This window comes from Nyctereutes procyonoides, unplaced genomic scaffold (assembly GCF_905146905.1).
Source record: "Nyctereutes procyonoides isolate TBG_1078 unplaced genomic scaffold, NYPRO_anot_genome, whole genome shotgun sequence".
Taxonomy (NCBI): Eukaryota; Metazoa; Chordata; class Mammalia; order Carnivora; family Canidae; genus Nyctereutes; species Nyctereutes procyonoides.
Window position 1 is genome coordinate 23,193,640 of NW_026575037.1, and position 21,753 is coordinate 23,215,392.

General features: G+C 36.5%; 1 long non-coding RNA gene across 1 annotated transcript in view; it reads right to left on the reverse strand.

Moving 5' to 3' along the window:
* Window positions 1-593: 593 nt before the first annotated feature.
* Window positions 594-21,753, reverse strand: part of LOC129505763 (uncharacterized) — an 88,192-nt gene continuing 67,032 nt past the window's right edge. Inside the window, exon 3 of the long non-coding RNA XR_008663599.1 lies at window positions 594-713. This is a non-coding gene — a long non-coding RNA (uncharacterized LOC129505763). The remainder of the gene's footprint in view (window positions 714-21,753) is intronic.

Consider the following 21,753-nt stretch of genomic DNA (forward strand, 5'->3'; position numbering starts at 1 on the left):
TGATCTCAGAGTCATTGGATTGAGCCCCAAAAGCCTGCTTGGGATTCTGGGATTCTTTCTCTCTCTCTCTCTCTCTCTCTCTCTCTCTCTCTCAAAATAAACACACAAACAAATGCCCTAAGTGGGATTCTTTCTCTCTCTTTCTCAAAACAAATGAAGTGGTTTAAAATTGATGAAAATTTTTAAAAATCCTGATATCAATAAAGACAAATCCAAAACAAAGTTTCTAAGATACGTAATTGTCTGGCTAAATAATTTTTCTAAATTATTTTTTTTTCTCAATTCAGTTGTAGAGATTTAGAGTTGCAAGGGACTTTTGATATCTTCCATTCCAGAAATTTTCTTTAAAAATGAGGAAATCATTTGGCACAGAAGATTCTGGAAGAATAGTCTGATTTGCATCAAAGAAGTGGTTCATGGTAGAGTTGGGCTGAAGCAAATCTCCCAATTTCTTAATCCAGCGTTCAAGAGAAATCTTGAGATGTTTATTATTCCTGTTGTCATTGTAGCTATTGTTGTTAACAGGAAAAGCTAAAGAGTAAAGAACTACTCAACTTGTGTTTTATGGAACCACTCTGAGGTCAGGTAGTCACCTTTGGAGCCCAGTGTGAGGCCCAGTATTGCCTTTGCTGTGATTCAGATGATTCTCGCTATGCTTTCCCAGGAATCTATTCTATGAAGAGCTGAGGAACTTCCTTACAGACAGCTTCATTCTAAGAAGGGGAACAAAAAAAAATAATAATAATTTTTAGGGTTGACCCAATCATCACACGTCGACCTCAGCTTTAGACTTACACGGAAGACAGTTCTGAATTTAGCAAGATGCTTGACATGGATGTAGATGGGTCTGTTGGCTTCACCTTATGCATTTATACTTGAGACTCTGAATAAACAGAAAGAACTACTCCGTCACAGCTTCATGTGGTTCTGGAAAAAATGCAGATCTTTGGTAACATTTCACCACAGTGTTACACTGAGAAATGAAAGAGAGTCTCTAGCTCTCCATGTCGTGAAGCTTTGGCAGCTTGAGTCAGCACTGCAGGGGAGAGGTGGTACCCAGGAAGGGAAGAACTTGGCAGCCACGTTGTTGTTACCCAATGAGATTGCTCTGTCAGCAGGAGAGAGCAGTGTCTGCCGGGTGTGACTACACGCAGCCAAAAGAACAGCGATGCTAAATAGGAATGGTTAAAATTCCACAGAAAGGAGGAGTGAAGGGTGATGGGGTCGTACCACAGGAGGTTTGATTGGGTTCGTGAAATCTAGAACGTCCATGAAATCTTTGGAGGTAGGGCTGGAGATGGGGAAGGAATTACTGAAGACAAGTCCTGCAGTGTCCAGAGGGCGAGACTTTCATGCAAATAACTTAATTTCATATTCTATAAATGCCCAAAGTTCATTCTTATTTCGTCGTAGCCAATGTTATGAACAAAACACGGGAGAGGGCTTTCTCCTATCATTATATAATTACAGCAAAAAAATGGAAGGCGGTTATTTTTACTTAATTCGTACAACCAGAATTTTACTAAAAATAACTAAAATTTAACAAACCAGAGGAGATAAATGCACTTTGTGTTCTTTCAGTTTATTCTTTGAGGGTGCCAAATATACTGAGGCAGGACACCTCCTAGCCTTATAATAGAGTTGAGTTTATAAATATAGCACATTCCTAGTCTTTTCTCTTTTATCATTCTTTAATTTATTAAAACTTAAACTATTTCAAATTCTCTATCATGTCCGTACACTGAGTTCAGTAAAAAACAATATTTTAAGAAGATTCAGGAAGAAAAGTGATAAGGAATGAAATACTGGAGTGTAAAGAAGTGCGCCTGGAAGTTTTTTTTTGTTGTTGTTTTTTTAATGAAAGTGACATAAGACGGGCAAATTGCTTGCTTAATGTTAGTCATCTATCGCTGTGTAACAAAGCACCCCAAACCTTCACAGCTTAAAAGACATTATCTAACAGTTTCCCGAGTTAGGGATCTGACATGACTTGGCTGGGTTCCTCGTAGTGCAGGGTCATTTGTAAGGCCATGATCAAGATGCCCACCAGCTTCAGTAATCTCAAGATCTGACTACAAGAGGATCTCCTGGCAAGCTCACTCAAGTGGCTACTGCTAGTCCTCAATCCACAACCCCCCCCCCAACACACACACAGGAATCTTTCCATGAGACTATTTTGTGATGGGGCAGGTGGTTTTTCCCACACAGTGATCCAGGAGAAAACAAAAGAGAGCAACTGAGGCAGAAACCACATGTTTTTTTTTTTTTTTTTGTAACCCTAATCTTGGAAGCAACTCCACCACCTCCACCACATTCAATTGGTTAGAGTTAAGTCACTAGGTCCAACCCAAACTTACATATATCAGAGATATATATCTGTTGATGAGGATCTTTGTGGCCCATTTTGAGAAGCTGCAAGTCACAGTCTCTAAGATAGAGAGATGGTTGGATCAGGGGTTAGGCATTATGTGGTTGAATAATAGGGCAGTGGGATATGGGTGCCCTAATCATCATTTCCCCTCACGCTATCTTTCTCTTTCATTGTTGGAGTCATCCATGTTTACCAGAACCCTCTCTGTTTTAAATTCCATCATCTCTGTTCTGGACAGTATTGATTACTTCCTAAGTGCTATAGAAACAGCTCAACTAGCAAATGCTTCCATTCATCTTTCATACCGCAACTAGTGATTTTTTTTTAAGGTACAAGTCGGATCATCCCCCCTTATTTTAAAGATCCTTCAGTAGACTCCAATTATTTTTAGGACAGTTGACAGAAATTTTTAACATGGCTTATGTATTTTATACAGCCTTTCCACAGCCCTCCTCCTCAACCTCAAGTGACAGCAGTCTCCCCGTAGGCTCTGGTCCAGCCACGCAGCACTGGCCTCTAACCTTTCCTTGAACTGTCTTATCCCACGATTCGTGTCTGCACATGTCATTCTCTCTGCCTGGGATGCTCCGTCTTCCTTCCCTGGCCCCCTACTCCAACTCCTTTACCAATTATCTGTTACATCTGTAAATGGAAATTTTTCCACCAGAGCAGCACTTGCCCAAGAGACACCAACGTTAAATTTCATCATAACTAGCTCAAACCAGCTGAAGCTTATAAAAATCATAAACTTTGAATGACCTCGCTGCTCCAAACCCTTATTTAACCTAACTGAAGATCCAATACTGACCAACAAACTATGAGGGTTTTTTGGTTTGTTTTTTTGTTTTTTGTCTTCCCGACCATGTATAGACCTTGGATTCATTCATCTTCTTATCCAGAGAGCTAGTCTTCAAGCTTTACCTAGTACATCACTATATCCCATTCTAGCACTTGAAATCGTGTAACTTTTCCATGGGGGTGAATGACCTAGTGAATTTCTTCACTGATATCCCTTCTCTTGCTTTGTAAGTTAAATAAGACGCAACTTTGCTCTTGTTTTTTTTTTTTTTTTTTTTAAGTTTTGGTGGTCTCCCTTTTATTGTCTAGCCCTTCACTTAATTAGAGCTCTCTAATTATGCAAGTATGTAATGAATATCTTTCTCTGCCACTAGACCTCAGTTTCCTAGGAAGTAGTAACTGTGTTTACCATGGTATCCCCCAGCACCTAGCAAAATGCCAGTAAATAAATAGGCTCCCAACACATATTTGTCTAGCGGATGAGTAAATAACTTTCATTTTATGGCCGTTTATTGTAAACCAAGAAAGTACATATTGTGAACTTCGTTTTCTCTCTCTCTCTCTCTCTCTCTCTCTCTCTTTTTTAGTTGCTTAGGTCTTAGATTTTTAGGCAACAACTGGCATTTTTTAAGAATTTAATAAAGACACATCTATCTTAACTGCTTGTTAGCTTGTGTTTACCAGTTGCAAAAGGCATGTAATGATTTGGAGAAGGTGATCTCTCTTCCTCTTCCTTCTGACATTACCAATAATGTGCTTGGCCAGCTGTGCAGCGCTGTCCATGTGCACAGAAATTCCTTTCTGAAAAGCACAGGTGATCATGTTTCACCCTGAAGCCTGAGATCTGATTACTCTTATTATAGTAGCCTGAAAAGTTACAAATGTCATTAGTAGTCATTAAATTACTCGACTTGGCTTTCTAAAAGGAGCTCTGGTATTTGACTCAGAGATCTCTTATGACCGTAAATTCCACATTTTGAACATGCATTTTCATGGGGCTGCATATTCTTTGACAGATCCTCTGTATTATTGCTCTGAAAATGACTCTCAGTAACGAAAGTAGAACCTGAACCCAAGAATTCTAATGGAAATTCACGGAAATACAAGTCTTGGAATTAAGTGTGTGTGAGTATTGGCATGCCCAAATTGTCTTCTCCACCCTTTCTACTACCCCCTTCTTTTTTGCTGTGTTCAAGCAATTTAATTCTGCATCTAATTTTAATCTGTAAACCATATCCCTTCCTGCAGTTGTAAAGCATGTGTTAGCACTTAACCAGCAGGAGGGGGTTGCCTAAGGTAAGAGGATTGATAGCATAGACCAGGCATCTTAAAAATGGCTTTGTGTGATTTGGCGCCACTAGCTAAGGCTTCGCGTGCATGGGTCCAATCTATCTGTCCAGGGTTGAGAGAGATTCAGGCAGTGAATATAGTGGAATCTTTTATTCTTATTACTTGGTGTTGATTTTTTAGGAAAAATTGGCATAAGAAGGGGTGGCTTAAGGAGTCTGAAGGTATTCACAATTGCTTTCTTAGAGGGAGCAGAAACAATAGTGGATTTATCTCAAGAGGATGGCGAGTGACTTGGAAATGTTGATTAAGACCTGTTAAAATTATACTGAATTGTAATAGTATTGTGTAAAGCAAAAGAGAGGATTTGTACGATACAAATCTGGCTGCCACATAAGGCTATAGTTTATAGTATTAGAAATTAAGAAAAAGCTGTTCATAAGCCAGGATTTAGTTTTACTTTAAAGTCAAGGGGAACGTTAGATTTTAAAGTTAGCATCTATAATAAAAATCATGCATATGTGAAACAATTCTTGAAAATTCTTAAAACACATATATAGTCCAAATCACGTGTGTTGCATTTGCGGTCACTAGTGGCAATAAATTGACATCATTCCCAAAACTTCTCCACCATTTTTTTTATTTGCATTATCTTTTCAGATTTATTTGTATCTGTTGTTTAATGTAAGGAATGCAACCCATCAATGGTGGAGGGCTGAGGATAATTACTGTGTATCATTGACTCTAAGGTGCATCTTTTTTTTTTTCATTTTAACATATCTGAAATTGAGATGTGTTTCATATTTGACGGTACTTTAAGATTATAATGATCAGGGCTTGTTCCTTGCTTCTTTTTTTTTGGATAGATTCATAAATTTATTAGTTTATTCCTTTATTATGTCTCATCCTCCACTGAAATGCAAGTTTCTGAGAACAGACACTTGTTTTCTTTTGTATCTCTAGTGTCTAGAATCATTTCTGGCATAGAGAAGTCACTTAAATCCTTATCGGATGAGTGAAGATAGCTTATATTCTCTTAGCTTTGTTTCCTTCTCGGCCTTCTCTCTCCTAGAATCTTCTGACATTTTGCTTCAATTTGGACCAGCAGCCCTCTAGGTCTGCAAGCCCAGCTTTCCAAACTTGCGTTTGGAGCCTCTAAAGTTCTTCTTTTTCTTGGTTTAGTTCCTCATTTTGGGAGACCAAAATTCAGGGTGTAAAAAATTTTGAGTTACAACTTCCAATTGCTATTGCTTTGTTACAAACCACCTCAAAGCTTAGAAACAGTAGGCTACAATATCTGTTACCTCTTGTTTTCTGTAAGATAGGAATTTAAGAAAAGCTCAGCTGGTTACTTGTGACCAGTCTTTTACTGAGGTTGCATTTCGATTAGAGCCACAGGAGGTTTATAGTAGTTGGGAGGGCTGGTCAGGCATTTCTCTTTATGTAGTTTCAGGGCCTGTCCATTTGGTCTCTCTATGTGCTCTAGTTTGGTCTTCTTCACAAAATGGCACCCTCAGGGCAGTTGGACTACTTACAAAGAGGCTGGCTTCCACTAAATATTATTATTTGGCCCTTCCTCTTAATGATAGTTTTAGGAATATAGAATTCTAGATGGATCATTTTCCTTCAAGATTTTGAAAACAATTTTCCATTGTCTTATGACTTTCAGAATTGTTGCTGAGAAGTCTGATGTCATTTAAATTCCAGATCCCTAGAAGTCAGCTGATGTCACTGTAGCAGACTTTAGAATGTTCTCTTTTATCTTCAGTGTTCTGAATTTTCATGTGAATCAGGGAATAGCTTTGATAAACTAATGATGTCTTACTCAGGTGGATTTTAAGTTCTACTCCATTCTATGGCGTGATACCTGGGTGCTCTTCCATTACATTGCTAATCTAGGTTGAATCATCTGTCTGCCTTCATTTAGGTTGCAAATACCCAATACTAGGTGGCTTATAAACAACAGAAATGTATTTCTCACAGTTTTGGAGTTTGGGAAGTCAAGATCAAGGTGCCAGCAGGGTGGCATTCTGATGGGACCCCTCTTCCTGGTTCAAGCCAGGGCCTTCTTATTGTGTCCTCATATGATAAAAGAGTTTAGGGCATTCTATAAGGTCTCTTTTCTTTTGTTTCCTTTCTTTTCTGTTGTTTTTTTTTTTTCTGTTTTTTTCTTCTCTTGTCTGTCTTTTTGCCCTTTCTTATTACTTTAAACAGTGATTGTCTTGTCATTGTCTGTTAGATTGAAAGAAATACGGTAGTTAAATTGATATGTGGAAAATTCATAAGTAAATGTTGGGACTCCACTCTAGAGGCTACAAATAAAGCCACTTCTGTATATAGTCTTCTGAAAAAACTACTTTTCAAAGAGACTCAACTTTGACTCATAGCATCCAATCTAAAGTATTATTATATCATACGAGTCAGTCATCTGAGGTGCTGCTTGCTGAGTAGTCATGTTCATGACTCATTCATTCAGCTAATATTTATAGAGCTCTTATCATGCTCTTGATGCCAAGTTGGAGCAACAAACAAAACAGGTAAAGGCTCTGAATTTTAGAGATTATTTTCTCTGATGAACAAGAAGGAAACAGATCTTAAATCACTTGAACTATAGTACCATCTTTCCAAATTAGGAGTCTGGGAGCACATAACTTATTCTCAGGTCATGCCTTTATATTTTACGTAAATCCCAACAAAAGTTAATTTTGGTCACCTATTGTTTTGAAAGGAATATACTATTCTTTCTCAGAAATAGTTATTAATTGAAGGCTAGATTCTCAAAATTTGTATTTAAACTAAGTGGTATAATTTAGAGCCATCTCTCAATTAGTTCTGTGGCAGTAGTCATATTACTTGTCTTGCCCTCACCTTCAAAAATAGGGTTTTTTTCCTCAGATAGTTCTTGTGAAGATTGAAGGACACAGATCATTGTGTAAATTCAATAAAGTAATGATAGTTCAATTTTATTTCTTTTTGCAATTGACCAAGACTACTGCCTTTTAAATTTTTTTCCTAAAAAAATAAATAAAATTTTTCTTTTTCTTTTTTTTTTTTTTTAAGAGAAAGCATGCATTTGAGCATGAGAGGAGGGCAGCAGAGGGAGAAGGAGAGAGATAAGAGGGAGACAGAGAATCTTAAGCATGCTCCATGCTCAGCAGAAGCCTGCCTGGGTCTTGATCTCATGATCTTGAGATCATGACCTGAGCCAAATTCAAGAGTTGGGTGCTTAACCAACTAAGCCACCCAGATGCCCCAAGACTTACTGTCTTTTAGGACAGCGAAGAAGTATGCATTACCAGCTTGAAACAAAACAAAATAAAATAAAACAAAAAATAACAAAGCAAACAGTAACAAAGCAAAAAAAAGGAGAAGATAAAATGCATTTGAAAAGAAAAATCATCAAACTTTCAGCACTAAAAGTTAAATAAAAATAATAATAAGTGTCATACATAAGATAGAGTTTACTATTAACTACTGCTACTATTAAATATTTATTGTCAGAAATTATTCTAAAGTCATTACCTGAATTATTTTATTTATCCTCAAAACAATACTACCAGGTAGGAAATATTTTATACCAACTATAAAGCTAAAATAAAATATTTTATACCAACTATAAAATTGAGGCTTAGGAAGGCTAACTAATTTCTTCATGGCTTCTCCTTTAGAACTGGGATTTAATCTTCAGTCTGAGTTTTACTTAATTATGAGCAGGCTCCCCATTTATTAAAAATTTTTTAGTTATTATTATTTCCTATCCTATTCCTGTCATAATTCATTGCCCCGTTCTCTACTGTTGGACATGTTGCTTGCTTCCATTATTAAATTTCTAAAAATAATTTTGCTTTGAATATCTTCATATGTACACATATTAAAGTGAATCCTGGAAATAGAGTTATTCAGTTTATGAACATTTTACAGTTCTTGATAAATAATGCCAAATTGTTTCCATAAAGTTGGTATCAGTTCAAACTCTCATGAGTATTGTACGGTTTCTGAAGGCAAATAGATACCAGCCTTGGCTAACAAATAAACTAGGGTTTATTTCAAGGCTTAGATCACTTTATAGACATCTAAAAGCCACCAAAACCCAGCAACGACAGCTGGGAAAATGAGGTCTAGACTTGGAAATTTGCGTGAACTAAAGTTGCCCCATTCATCATTCAGGAACTGTACAATGTCTCACACCTGCTTCTTATTGTTGCTCTTCATTGACCACCTTCTACTTCTGATTTACTGACACAGGAGCAGGGTAAAATGTCAATCCACCCCTTATCTCTGTGACATTATAGATCTTGTACACACCTACTACTTCCTGACTGATTTAGTGTATTTTAGCTCAACTTCCTAAGAAAGAATTATGTTTCTGCCAAGCCTATGAATTGGTTCCCCAGGGGACAGTTGCATACCCCTGGCCCAATGAGGCACTGCTGGGGAGATCACATGCTTAAAAAAGGCGGTAAGATCAAGCTTGTAAGTAAGTATCAGGAGAAACCAAAGATAATCATAGCTAGGATATGAGAACATTCATTTCAGCATTAACAGCTCCTGTCATTTTCTTCATCAATTAGCTTTACTGAAGATAAATTACTTCTCAATGTTTTAAGTTTGAATCTTCATTAGTGACGTTTACATAAAATATGTAAAATTTACACACTCATTTGAATTTCTTCTGTGACTTCTCTGTTGGGTCCCGTTGTTCATGTATCTCGAGGTGTTAATTTTTGCCTCATTGCTTTGTCTATATTAAGAACACCTTTAAATTTTTATGAATTAAACACATTATTCAATTGTGTTGTTTACTGATCATATTCTTTCCATTTGGACACTTGTTTTTTTACTGTATTTTTTTTTTTTGTTGTTGTTGTTCAAGGGACAGGCTACAGATTGAAGATTAAGATCTTACCATGATTTTTTTTTTTGCTTTGAATATGTTAGCACCAAAAAAGTTCTTCACTATTTCAAAATTAGTAAATCTTCAACTACGTTAAGTTTAGAAAAATCTTTACTCTTTCAATTAATTCCTTAATGTTCTGAACTAAATCTTGAGGAATTAGGTGAAATTCTATGTAAAATTTCATTTTTTCCCCTATTTAGCTAATATTCACCTTTTTTTCCCACTGTAACAGTCCATCTATTAAACATATTAGAAAACTTTACTCGGAGTGCATTAAAGAGTTCTACAACCTAATCAAGTTTTTAATTTAAAAAAATACTGTAGAGAAAATATTGAACAGATGGTTGATTATAGACAGGAATTAATTAGGAGACTGTTGGAATGGTCCAAGTAAGACGTGTGTTTCTAAACTAGGTAATAGAAATACACAGAACAATTAGAATCTTAGTTCATAACAAATGAGCATTTCTTTAAGTTTTATTTATTTTATTTAAGTAATCTCTATGCCCAATGTGGAGCTTAAACTCACGACTCTGAGATCAAGAGTCATGTGCTCTTCCAGTTGGGCCAGCCAGGTGCCCCAAGAAGTGTGCATCTATAGGAAATTGTGACTATATGTGCAGAAGAGAATAGAAAGTCAGAGATGGAGGATGTAATGATATAAATTCTGGCTTTGACTGTTAAGTAGATGAAAGGTGTTATCCCTTGAGGAAAAGATGATGAATTTGCTGTGGACAGGGATGGATTTCAGCCTGGGGAAAGAGCAGAAGACAAATCGAGGTGCAGATCTGGGATATCTGGACTGGAGATCAAGATTTCAGTATCAACAGCTTCTAAGTATATGTAAACATCATACATATGCTGAGATTCCTTCAAAGATTGTGAAGCATGAGACAAGAAGAAACTGAAATGTCAGTCAATAATAAGCTCACAAGAAAACATAAGGGTAGACTGAACAGATGAAGATAGGTAGCAAAAAAAGAAAAAAAAGACATCACTGTTAGAAAGACAGAAAAATTCAAATGAGATTAGGGTCACATAAGTCAATGGAGACTGCAATTTATTTATTTTTTTAAGATTTGATTTATTTACTTGAGAGAGAGAGCGCTCAAGCAGGGGAGCAGGGTATAGGGAGTAGAGTCACTGCAGAGGAGGGATTCTAACGTGGGGCTTGATCCCAGGACCCTGGGATCACAACCCGAGCCAAAGGAAGGTGCTTAACCAACTGAGCCACTCAGGCACCCCTGAAGACTGGACTTTAAAGAAAGAGTGTCCATTCTGACAGACATCAAGGGAATGCCAAGCAGGAAAGCATGATTTGGTCAAAAGTAGTTTCAGTGGAGAATAACATATTTGAGTGGAGAGAGGAATAGAAGAAGGCAAATTATAGATAGTTGAGGTGAAAATAGGAAGCCAACGAATTTAGACAGTGCTGCACACTATTTTCAAAGTCTCAGCTTTAAAGAAAATGAAACAGGGACACCTGGGGGGCTCAGTGGTTGAGTGTCTGCCTTTGGCTCAGGGTGTGATCCCAGGGTCCTGGGATCAAGTCCCGCATCGGGCTACCCACAGGGAGCCTGCTTCTCCCTCTGCCTGTGTCTCTGCCTCTCTGTGTGTCTCTCATGAAAAAATAAAAATCTTTTTTAAAAATAAATAAATAAAGAGGATGAAACAAATGGATGAAGCAAGTACAGAGAAGATTCTTATTAAATGTCCTTTGTTTTTTGCTTGAGAGCTAAACCTTATAGGTTTGGTTTTTTGTTTTTTGTTTTTTTTAAGATTTATCTGTTTGAGAGACACAGAGTGCATGAGCAGGGGAAGGAGCAGAGGGAGAGCAACGGAGAGAGAAGCAGATACCCCACTGAGCACAGAGCCAGACAGGGGGCTCTGTCTCACCACCCCAAGATCATGACCTGAGCCAAAATCAAGAGTCGGATGCTTAACCGACTGAGCCACCCAGGTGTTCCAATCTTGTCACAGGTTAAATGGAAAGAGCAAATACGCGGGTTAAATGGAAAAAGCCAATACAGTGAATGAGGAGAGAGAGATCATAGAAGAAGATATGTCCTGAGCAAAGCAGAGGGAGTAAGTTAACTATGGGCCTGGAGCCTACAGCTGAGGAAATGGAGGGAGCAACTAGATGGACTAGAGTGACTCAGTGAAAACTAGAGGTCGGTTCATCCATTGGAAATGGAATGGTGGAGAGAAGTAGTTGAGGAAGAGGAAAACATCTGGGTTGACCACGGCGGGGGGGGGGGGGGTAAAATGCTAGGTCAGAGTTGAGGGATCAAGGAATTTGGAAGCCCATGGATTTGTACTAACACATGTCCGTATAGTTGGGTGGCATTTTTTTTCCCCCAGTGACACCAAAATTGAAAGGACAGTCGCCTTGTGGATAAGAGAGTGAGAAACCAGAATGGTAGGAAATGCTAGGCAGAGAGTAAGACACCACAGTTTAGAGCTTGGATGTGCTGAAATATTTGATAGTCATGATGAGATCTGGAGCCGGGTCCCAGGGGTCCCAGAAATGGGTTTCTGCAAGGGGACTTGAAGGGAAATAGAGTTGACAAGGGCGGGGGAAGAATAATATATTTAACAGATTTTAAAATATGAATATCCAAGCCTTCCAAATATTCCAAACGTAGGCAATCTCAAAGGATTTACATTATTATCATTACTATTACTACAAATAACAATGTAGCAATCATTATCTCAAATGACAAGCTTAAAACTGCTGTGGGATAATTCAGTGACAATATTCAGTGTAAAAACAGCCGAACTATTTCAGAAAAACCATGACATCCGTAGCCGTTTTTGTGAAGAAGTCAGATGAGTAATAGGCCATTAATGGGCCATGGTTGTAAGTTTAATAACATAGATCAGCATCTTGGAAGGCAAAGCACAAAGAGCAGGGGTAACGTTTTATCTTAAAGTTGGGTTTAATTAGAGAAATCAATCTACCATATGACTCTCACAAGTGTCCTGATAGTTCCGTAGTTATTTATACATTATTTTTTCCTCCTTAGCAAATACCATAGCAAGAGGAAGGATTACTTGAGCCAGTCCCCACCCAGAGCAACAGAAATGTAAAATTACCAGGTGTTTCTGTCTTAATTTGACCAAGAAATCTAATAAAAGATAGAATGGTATTTTTAAGTGCCGTTATTAAGGACACTGGTGCCAGATGGCACGGGTGCTGGTGTGTTTCTTCATGTCTTCTCTTCCACCCACACTGCGACAGTAGGAAGGTGTGCTAACTTAGACCATTATCTTACAGATTCCATGAATAAAACAGGTTACCTTTTTTTTTTTTTTTAAAGTGCTCTGTACCATTCAGAAATGTAGGGAAGTATCATTCTTGCTTAAACTCGGTGCTGCTTCCTCTAAATCTGATCATTACGATAAAAACTGAATAAATAAACCTGAAGATGCTGCTGATGGAAGGAAAAAAGTTAGGATCAATATTACGACATTCAATACGTCTTTCAAAGGTGAGAGATCTCTGGATTGTGTCTGCAAAAAGCGGGCCACAGTTGCATTCATTGTTCAGTGAGCTTGTCCACACAGTTCAACCCACCGACAGCAATGAATGTTGATTGTGACCTTTGAAAAAATAATCTCTGCGCGGAGAAGAGAACATCCTGGTGGGTTCTGCTTCAGTTTTCCGTCTTCTGCAAGTTCTGAAAGCCATGGAGTGGTAGATGATGGTTAGCTATAGGGTACAATCAACGGTCGATGGTTTTGATTTTAATTCCAAACTCACCGACAGCGTTGAATGTTCACTGAAGCAACCTCTAAACTCAGAACTCTGCTGACTGTATAGGATCTGTAAGCATCGGAAGGGGGCGGGAGACAGAAACAACACGGTAACGTTAGTCAGACATCTATGCATTTTTAAGCCATTTCAAAAGAATATGAAAGAAGAATGTGATTCTTCCAACCAAGAGCTTGGCAAACCTCCACATCACATTGTGTGAGAGGAAAGGATCTGTTTCATTGAGTTAAAAAAAAAAAAATGCCTATTTTGGCTCAGTTCCAGAGATGAAATTATCTCACTCCTAATGACAGGGAGGATTTGTTATTCAAAGGAGCTTGAAGTAGCAAATCAAAACAATATCTTATAATTTAAATATTGGTACGCTTAGAGTAGGTAAACATGCGGTATTTAGATTATACAAATTAAACGGAATTTTCATAAATTTCCTAAAATCAAATTGTTAGTGTTATCTTTTTATATTTAGTATTGTTTTCCTAAGGATTATAGAAAAATAAAATTTAAAAAGGCTATAAAATTAGTACATTCTCTAAAAAATTCTTATTCAGAACTACTTGACAAATAAGTGAAGAAACCAGCTTAACACGTTTTTCTTAGCTTATGGCATAAAGATTTCATTAAAACCATGAAAGGTAAAAATAATCAAGGTATGCTACAACATCATTCGTTTCTAACCATTTTGGATACAAAAACCCTAACACTTTTTTGGGGGTCTTTTCATATTCCTTTTATCCAGGAGTGCTTTGTGACTTACGCTTATTTTTAAATCATTACAAACTCTACTCAATATATTTTTAGAACCATTTTCAATGTGTATTTTTTTATCATCAGCTTTTAAAAAGTCACTTTGTTTGTGTCAAAACCAGGATAGGAAGTCACTATTTCATATGCTTAACTGGCACCTAGCGTGATTATAATTATCTGTGGGTGAGACAACCCACAATAATTTAGAATAGTGCTTTGAAGGTGACCATCGTCTGTTCAACCAAGGCAATTGTTTGTGAAATATGTACTCTAAATGGTTATATATTCTAATATTTCACTCACGTAGGCTATGTTAAAGCCACTGATTGTTTAGTGCCTTCTGGATAAAAATGTTTATGTGGAAACTGACTTTTTAAGGGGAAGAATGATTAGTAATTTCCTGAGTGACAGTCTTAGAATATAAGATGGTGGTTAATGTGAATTTTGCAGTGTTCATTCTTTTGAAACAACCAAACTTTTCCTACAAACTAAAACTTTTTAGGAAAATGCTTTATCAGTAGGTGTTTCTGTGTTGCTGCTGGATATTATCAAAGGCCTGGGGATTTGTTTGTTTGTATTATCAATTACAACTGGATGTTGCCTGTCTGTTACGATATTCGTGTCAAGTCAACATACAACCATCTTATTCCATGCTTATTCCTCTCCAGCTACGTGTGCTAATATTTGCATAATAGGGATGCTATAATAAAAGATTGTAACTTGTGTATTTTGCATTAACACGAAATATGCATTTAGCTTACTAATAAGCAAGACTCTAAGGCAGTTAAAATTAATTGCAAGGCTTAACTACATTATTTTCCAAGATATTTTTCTACAAGCCTTTAATAGAATATAATTAACTTAAAATTCCTAACTATAAAATTGATTCACTTCTAACAATAAGAAATTACATTTGGGACGCCCGGGTGGCTCAGGGGCTGAGCGTCTGCCTTCAGCTCAGGGCGTGGTCCTGGGGTCTTGGGATCGAATCCTACATCAGGCTTCCTGCATGGAGCCTACTTCTCCTTTTGCCTGTATCTCTGCCTCTCTCTGTGTCTCTCATGAGCAAATAAAATATTTTATTTAGATTTTATTCATTCATTCATGAGACACACACACACACACCGAGAGAGAGAGAGGCAGAGACACAGGCAGAGGGAGAAGCAGGCTCCATGCGGGGAGCCCGACGTGGGACTCCATCCCGGGTCTCCAGGATCACACCCTGGGTTGCAGGCAGCGCTAAACCGCTAAGCCACCCGGGGTTGCCCTAAAATCTTAAAAAAAAAAAAAAAAAAAAAAAGAAAAGAAAAAAATTACATTAGATGTCTTGTTATATACCCATAAAATAGCAATGATAAATATAGTGATTAATTTCTTCTTTCCTTGGGATAAACTAGATACATGCTTCATAAAGTTCTAGCTTGTTGAAGGTGAAAATCTCATTTCCGAGCCATATACATGTTCCCAAACTGGAAATAAGATGTCTGCATTCTGACTTGCAGGTTCCCTTGTGTCGCACAAGAGAATACATTTTAGATTATTTTCGTTCCATATGGAAAAAAAATGTTCTACTTGCTGGTTAACTTAATTTTCTGCTAATTCATGTGTGCTTTCCATTTTAAATCTCTCTCTTCCACATCTTTATTTTCATGACTTAATCCTTGGCTATAAATCACTGATCTGTGAAACACTGAGCTTCAACAGTACCAAAACTTTACAATTTCTGTTAAGAAAATGTGCAGTGGCACTTCTCTGCGGTGTTCATAATTCCAGAATTCTGAGGTTGAATCTGCATACCCGCATAGCTTTCCTTGAACAAGAGGAGTCACAGCAGTAGGTCACTTATGGATCGATATCTTTCTGTCCACCTCCTCATAATTTTGGAGAGTTGTGTGGACAGAATAAGACCAACTTGCAAAAGGCCAGATTTATTTTAGCCTTTATTTCTCATCTCTAGGCTTGCGAGAACATTAAATATTTCAGTTTTGCTTAAGGTTAGGAGGTCATAAATAAACCAAAGCAATTTCTTTGCTTTGAGCAAGAGGGTCACAGAATACATGAAATACCACTTTTAAACACAGCAGACCCTAACATGAATTGACAGAGGAACATGAAGAAGTAGTGTGATGTGCCTCAGCAAAAGGCCACAGGGATTTGGGAGGCTGGAGTTGTCTGTTTTAAGAATAGATTATATATCTTGTCTGATGACCTGTATTTAATTTAAGTGACTGCCTTTGCCAGTCCTTCCAGAGGGCAAGTGTGTGAAATAGAGCATCTCAATGTCAGTCTCCAGTCCTTTCCTCTGCCTGATGCCTTGACCTAAATTGAGCATGTGGGCATTGATCTGGACAAATGAAAGCGAATGAGATTTTGCTACCACATGAGTTTTATTAATTCTAGTTGGTCTGAACACTTTAGGGACAGCACATATCCACGAATAGACTTAGATTTTAATCAGTTTTATTTTCTGTCGATGGAAATGAATCTCTGTTTCGAAACATAAAGAGTGAAGATGTCGCGTTAGAAAAATTACCATTGCACTTTCCTCCCCGTTCCCCTGGAAGAAAGGGACACCATGTCTGAAACCCAGAATAAATGAGGTGTCAGCTTAGGTGGTGTTTTGGGGGGGCCCCCTAGATTCCTTTCTTGGGTTCATATCCATTTTCTTGGAAGATTTCTTCCTCTATTCAGGATATGAACTCTCATAAAATGTTTCAGCACTAACATTTTCACCTTCCCAATTATGCAGTTAAAGTGCCTATTGCAGAAATGCTCATTCTTGGTAATTATAATTGCAATTATTGGGACCTCTGGCTACTTCAGTAGAAAGAGTGAAAGCATCAAAGAGGTCACAAACTGACTCAATTCAGAGAGAGCCAAGTTGAATACTTAGACCTGGCTCTTCACTGAGAAAGCAGAAAAATCAGGGCAAGTCATGCCAGAGCTTGGCTTAGATTAGAGTTCTTTTACTACTGAAATACTGACAACCCAGAGGGGCCTATAATTTTGCTTTCCAACAGCTTTGTAATGCCTGATAGCTGTTAACCCCTGGTGACAGCAAACGGCCTGAACGTTTCTGGTTTTCCTTCCCTCCCAAAACTGTGGAAATAATTCCACACTACTCACTTTGTAAAATGTCTTATGAATTTGCTTTGGAGAAGAGAAGCATTTCCAGCATAACCTCTGTGCTATCTGGCAACACTACTAGCAATTGAATTTAAAAAAATGATTATATATATATATATATATATATATATATATATATCCTACATAGTGTATATGTTCCACAATAAGCTGAATGATTTTAAGATATTTTTCACAGACAAATCAGTCCAATTGGCCCTTATTGAGTCCTTATAATTTTAAAAGGAAATTTTATTTTCTGGAAAGATTTGGAAATCTACAAACTAGCCATCTCCTTGGTGTTTGTTCTTGGAAGCGTTCGTAGACATAAATATTGGTGTGTTTGTTAAAAACACATATACTATCTCAAATCAAAGTTTAATCTAACAGAGAAGGTTAGAAAAAAGAACCCCCGTAACTCCAACATGAATGCCACTTTTAAGAACAGCCTAGCATTAGTGATATTTTTTTGCTTTACTTATTTTCCTTATATTAATCATTGGTTATCACAAACTGGATTACAACTTTTTTTTTTCCGCAGAGAATGTAGACAAACTATGTTTATATGTATAAAGGCCTTCCGTGTATGGATGTTGTAGCAATTTGAAAGGCATTGGACGGTACAGGAGGATAAGTGAACGACAACAAAACTGGGTCAGTGGACTGGGATCTGCCCCTCACTGGCTCGGTTACATAACTTCTCTTTTAGTTTTCTAGATAAAATCTGGAGAACAAAATCGTCCACACTCTACTAGTTCAATTTATTTTCAAATAACCCTTTAGAATAGATACTCTGCAAAGGATAGCATATTCCTTTTTTTTTTTTAAAGGATGGAGATTTGTATCTAGGTCTGCCAAGATTCTAATGCTTCTTCCCTTTAAAAACAGCTGCTTTCCCACTTGCAAGATGAAGAAAAAGAAATGTTAGATTTCTAAATAGCTTCGAGATACATCACTTAAAACAAAACAGCACAATAACATTCCCAGTAAGATCAGCACTCGGCTGTGTTCCTTCCTTACCTGGTAGGAGGTACTGACCAACCGGCAGGGAAAATTCTTCCAAGACAGAGAGTTTTAAAGAGGATTGATGCCTTAAAAGTTACAATTAATCTTAACCTCTCCTGACGTCAGGAGCCCTTGATTGACCTAATGCATCCTGTCTTAATGCCCAACATTATTAGCACAGTGTGGGGATTCTGGTGTATTTAGCATGACTTTTCATCTTTCAACATGATTTCTTGTTTTAGGTTATGTCATAAATTATTTTAAAACACATTAAGTATGTAATTGGCTATCCATTGAATTAAATTAGTGTTTAAGTATCACTGGATTTTTAAACATTCATCAAACCTTCGTATTTTTTAATGTTTGAAAGTTTGTCTACTGGAAAAATACTTCAGTGTTTCTTTGCTCTGAAACTTAAGCTTCTTCCTGAAGCAAAGAAAGAAAGAAAGAAAGAAAGAAAGAAAGAAAGAAAGAAAAAGAAAAAAATACATATTACTCTCTACATTTCTCCAAACCCATGAGCATATTTTGTAATTAAATTATATGGACTTTTAAACTATCCCTTTATGAATAATCAATCATGTAAATAATCAAATTACAAAAAAAAGTGGTTTTTCTTTTTACTAGAATAAAACACTTTTTTTAGAAGAGTGTGAAGTTTGGAGTGAACTGAATAAAATGAAAATTTTAAATTGTAACTGAAGCTAAAAAATATTTTTTTCATAATGAAGATTCATTATGCCAATAGTATAGCCATTGTGACTTCCACAAACTGTGTCAATGCCATGGTCAACAGTGTTTATTTTTAGCAAGGAAATATAGTGCCTTTGATCTATGACTTTGCAGGAATGGTTGATTAATCCCTCAGTTTGGAAAGAACAGGCATGTTGACTGATACTTAAAATAATTTGAGAATTCACCCCCAGTAAACATACCATGTTAGTTACACAATTTGTCTTATTATGCTGATATTCCTAAGCATGTAGATTCATTGTGGAAAATTAAGAATAACACATGGATTACAGAAAACAAGCAATTTTTTTCTAGGAAAAAACATCAGTTTTTGAGAAGAACTATACTTTGCTTATACAGATTGCTTAAAATTTGTCATAGGAGGAGACCAGAGATACATAATAATAATAATAAAAAAAGCTAGGTTTTAAAAAAAAATTTTCAGGGCAGCCTGGGTGGCTCAGCGGTTTAGTGCTACCTTTGGCCCAGGGCATGATCCTGGAGACCCGGGATCAAGTCCCACGTCAGGCTCCCTGCATGGAGCCTGCTTCTCCCTCTGCCTGTGTCTCTGTCTCTCTCTCTTTGTCTCTCATGAATAAATAAGTAAAACTCTTTATAAAATTTTTTTTTTCATGTGAAATGATCAAATATTAAGTTGTGATTTATTATGTTACACATGATTACAATAATATTTTTTGAGTATCGATAACATCTTCCAAATTGTCTCTGTTCCATTCAAAATTCAGTCTACAATTTAAATTCTTCCAAGCTTTTGACTTCATTCACCATTAACTATGTTATTAAAATACCTTACTATTTTTGGAAGATATTGTGGAGGTATTTCTGGCTTCATAAATTATACAGGCATCTGTTCTTTCAATCAACAGGATACCAAATGTTTTTTACATAAATCTGTGTGAAACAATGTATATAATACAATTTTATTTCCCATGAGCTTTTAGTAAGCACTGACTTGGTAGTAAAAAAATGTTTGAATGATTTGGAGATTAGGATGGTGGAAAGGGGATGAAAAATAGTAAAAAATGTATTACACAGTACAATCTGTGAAGATTTTTAAAAAATCTAATAAGTAGAATAGGATAAACAGACTAAAAATAGAACATTTTAAAAAAGAATTTATGGTATAAAAGTAGCTTTCGAGGTTTCTCTTCTACACAGAAATTTAAAATTAGTGAGATTAGCAGAACTTGACAATTTTAACTACAAAGCTGCATCTCTATTAAAAGGTTACTGCTTACGGTTCTAATGTTCTGCAAAATACCCTACTTGGAAACTATGAAAGTTCATAAAAACTTTTGATATTAAGCTCTGATATGCATTACATGGATTTTGTTTTACTCCATCAAAATCACCTTTATAAGAATTCATCCTTTACGAATGAGTAATTTAAAGTAAACTTGAACAAGCAGGAACTTCACCTAATACAATCAGCAGGTTGCTATGTTCTCTCCACAGGTGACTTCTAGGCTGAGAAAGGATTCCAGCCACAAGTCAAGAGTCCATTACAGTTAAATATCATATTGCTCAATAAATCTTATGAAAATGAAATGCCTTAGCACAAGCTATTCATCAAATATATGCCATATGACATATTTGGATTAATTGTCAAAAGGACTTGTGCATTGATTTGAACCCTGAAAAATGACCTTGTCTAGACCTAAGATTCTGTGATTCTTACAGTTTTTATTCTATTTTTAGATTTTTCTTAGTCAAAGAGAATAATTCCTATTGGGCTTAATTAATATTTCTTACACTCTGTGCTTTAAAAGAATAAACAGGCAAGAACCCGATACTTAGTTAACCATTCACAGTGTTTTTTTTCTCTTCTTAGAAATATTAATAGATCAGTTTGTTTCTTGAACAATAAGACCATGTGGCAACACAATCACTGAAATCATAACTGAAGAGAGGAAAGACAAAAGACCTCATTCAGAGGTTACTTCACGTTTGTACCAATGTAAGAATGTTCCTTATTAAATGTGTAGCAATAAGCCAAATACATGGACAATTTTATACTGCTAGTTATATTCTTTATAACTGTTCCTTCTCCCCTCCCCCCCCAAAAAAAAGTTACATGGAAATTATTGCGTTAAAATACATTTTGAGATTGGGAGAGAAAGAGAAATAAGAAAGTGACTTCATAGCAAGAAGGTTTCCTTCCCATCCAAATCTTCACTTTTGGGTTGCTTTCCTTTCATATTTACATATTTGCAGAAAATTGGATGGCTTAAGTTTGCAAAAATGTCTATATGAAACTATATAGACTTTCTATATGAAAGTCTATCAGACATGGAGGTAAGCCATCTTTGATGTTATAAGGTTCAAGTGGAAAATTGTGATTTGATTTAAGCAATCTTCATGAATTATTTGCAATCCAGAAAAGACACCCTCCCACTAACACTAATCCAGCTAGCAAACTCTTAGTTTATGGCAAAGATATGATATAATTGTACTATATTTTCTGAAATTGTTCCTTTTGGACTTATGAACGAACAACCTCTCTCCTGTATTATTCCTAAATGTTTATTGGAGATTAATACCAAGGGAAACTGACACAATGACATATCCATACAACTGTTTTTAACAATAGTTATTTGCTATTAATAATGCAGTGGCTGGGTATAGCTCATAATTTTTAATCAGTGAAGGTATTAATTAGATAATCTTGGATCAAAGTCAATTTAGGTGCCTTTTTTATATCCCCTCTGAAACTCCAATTAAATAGACTACTCTTCCCAGTTTCCTGTCTTAAAACTAGTTTTTAGTGTTGCCTCGAAGCTGTTAAACAGCTGCAACATTCCAACCATGAAGCTAGCGATGAGTAAATTACACAAATGCAAATACAGTTAAATTTCTTCTGCAAAAGGGTCTAAAAGGCAGACATTTGGGGAGAAAATACTTAGATGTTCAAAGAATTTTAGACATAAGACTAGAGATATGCCCACAGCACCGTAAATGTTTTATGCAAAAGATGATGATTAATGTACAAATAAAAAAACA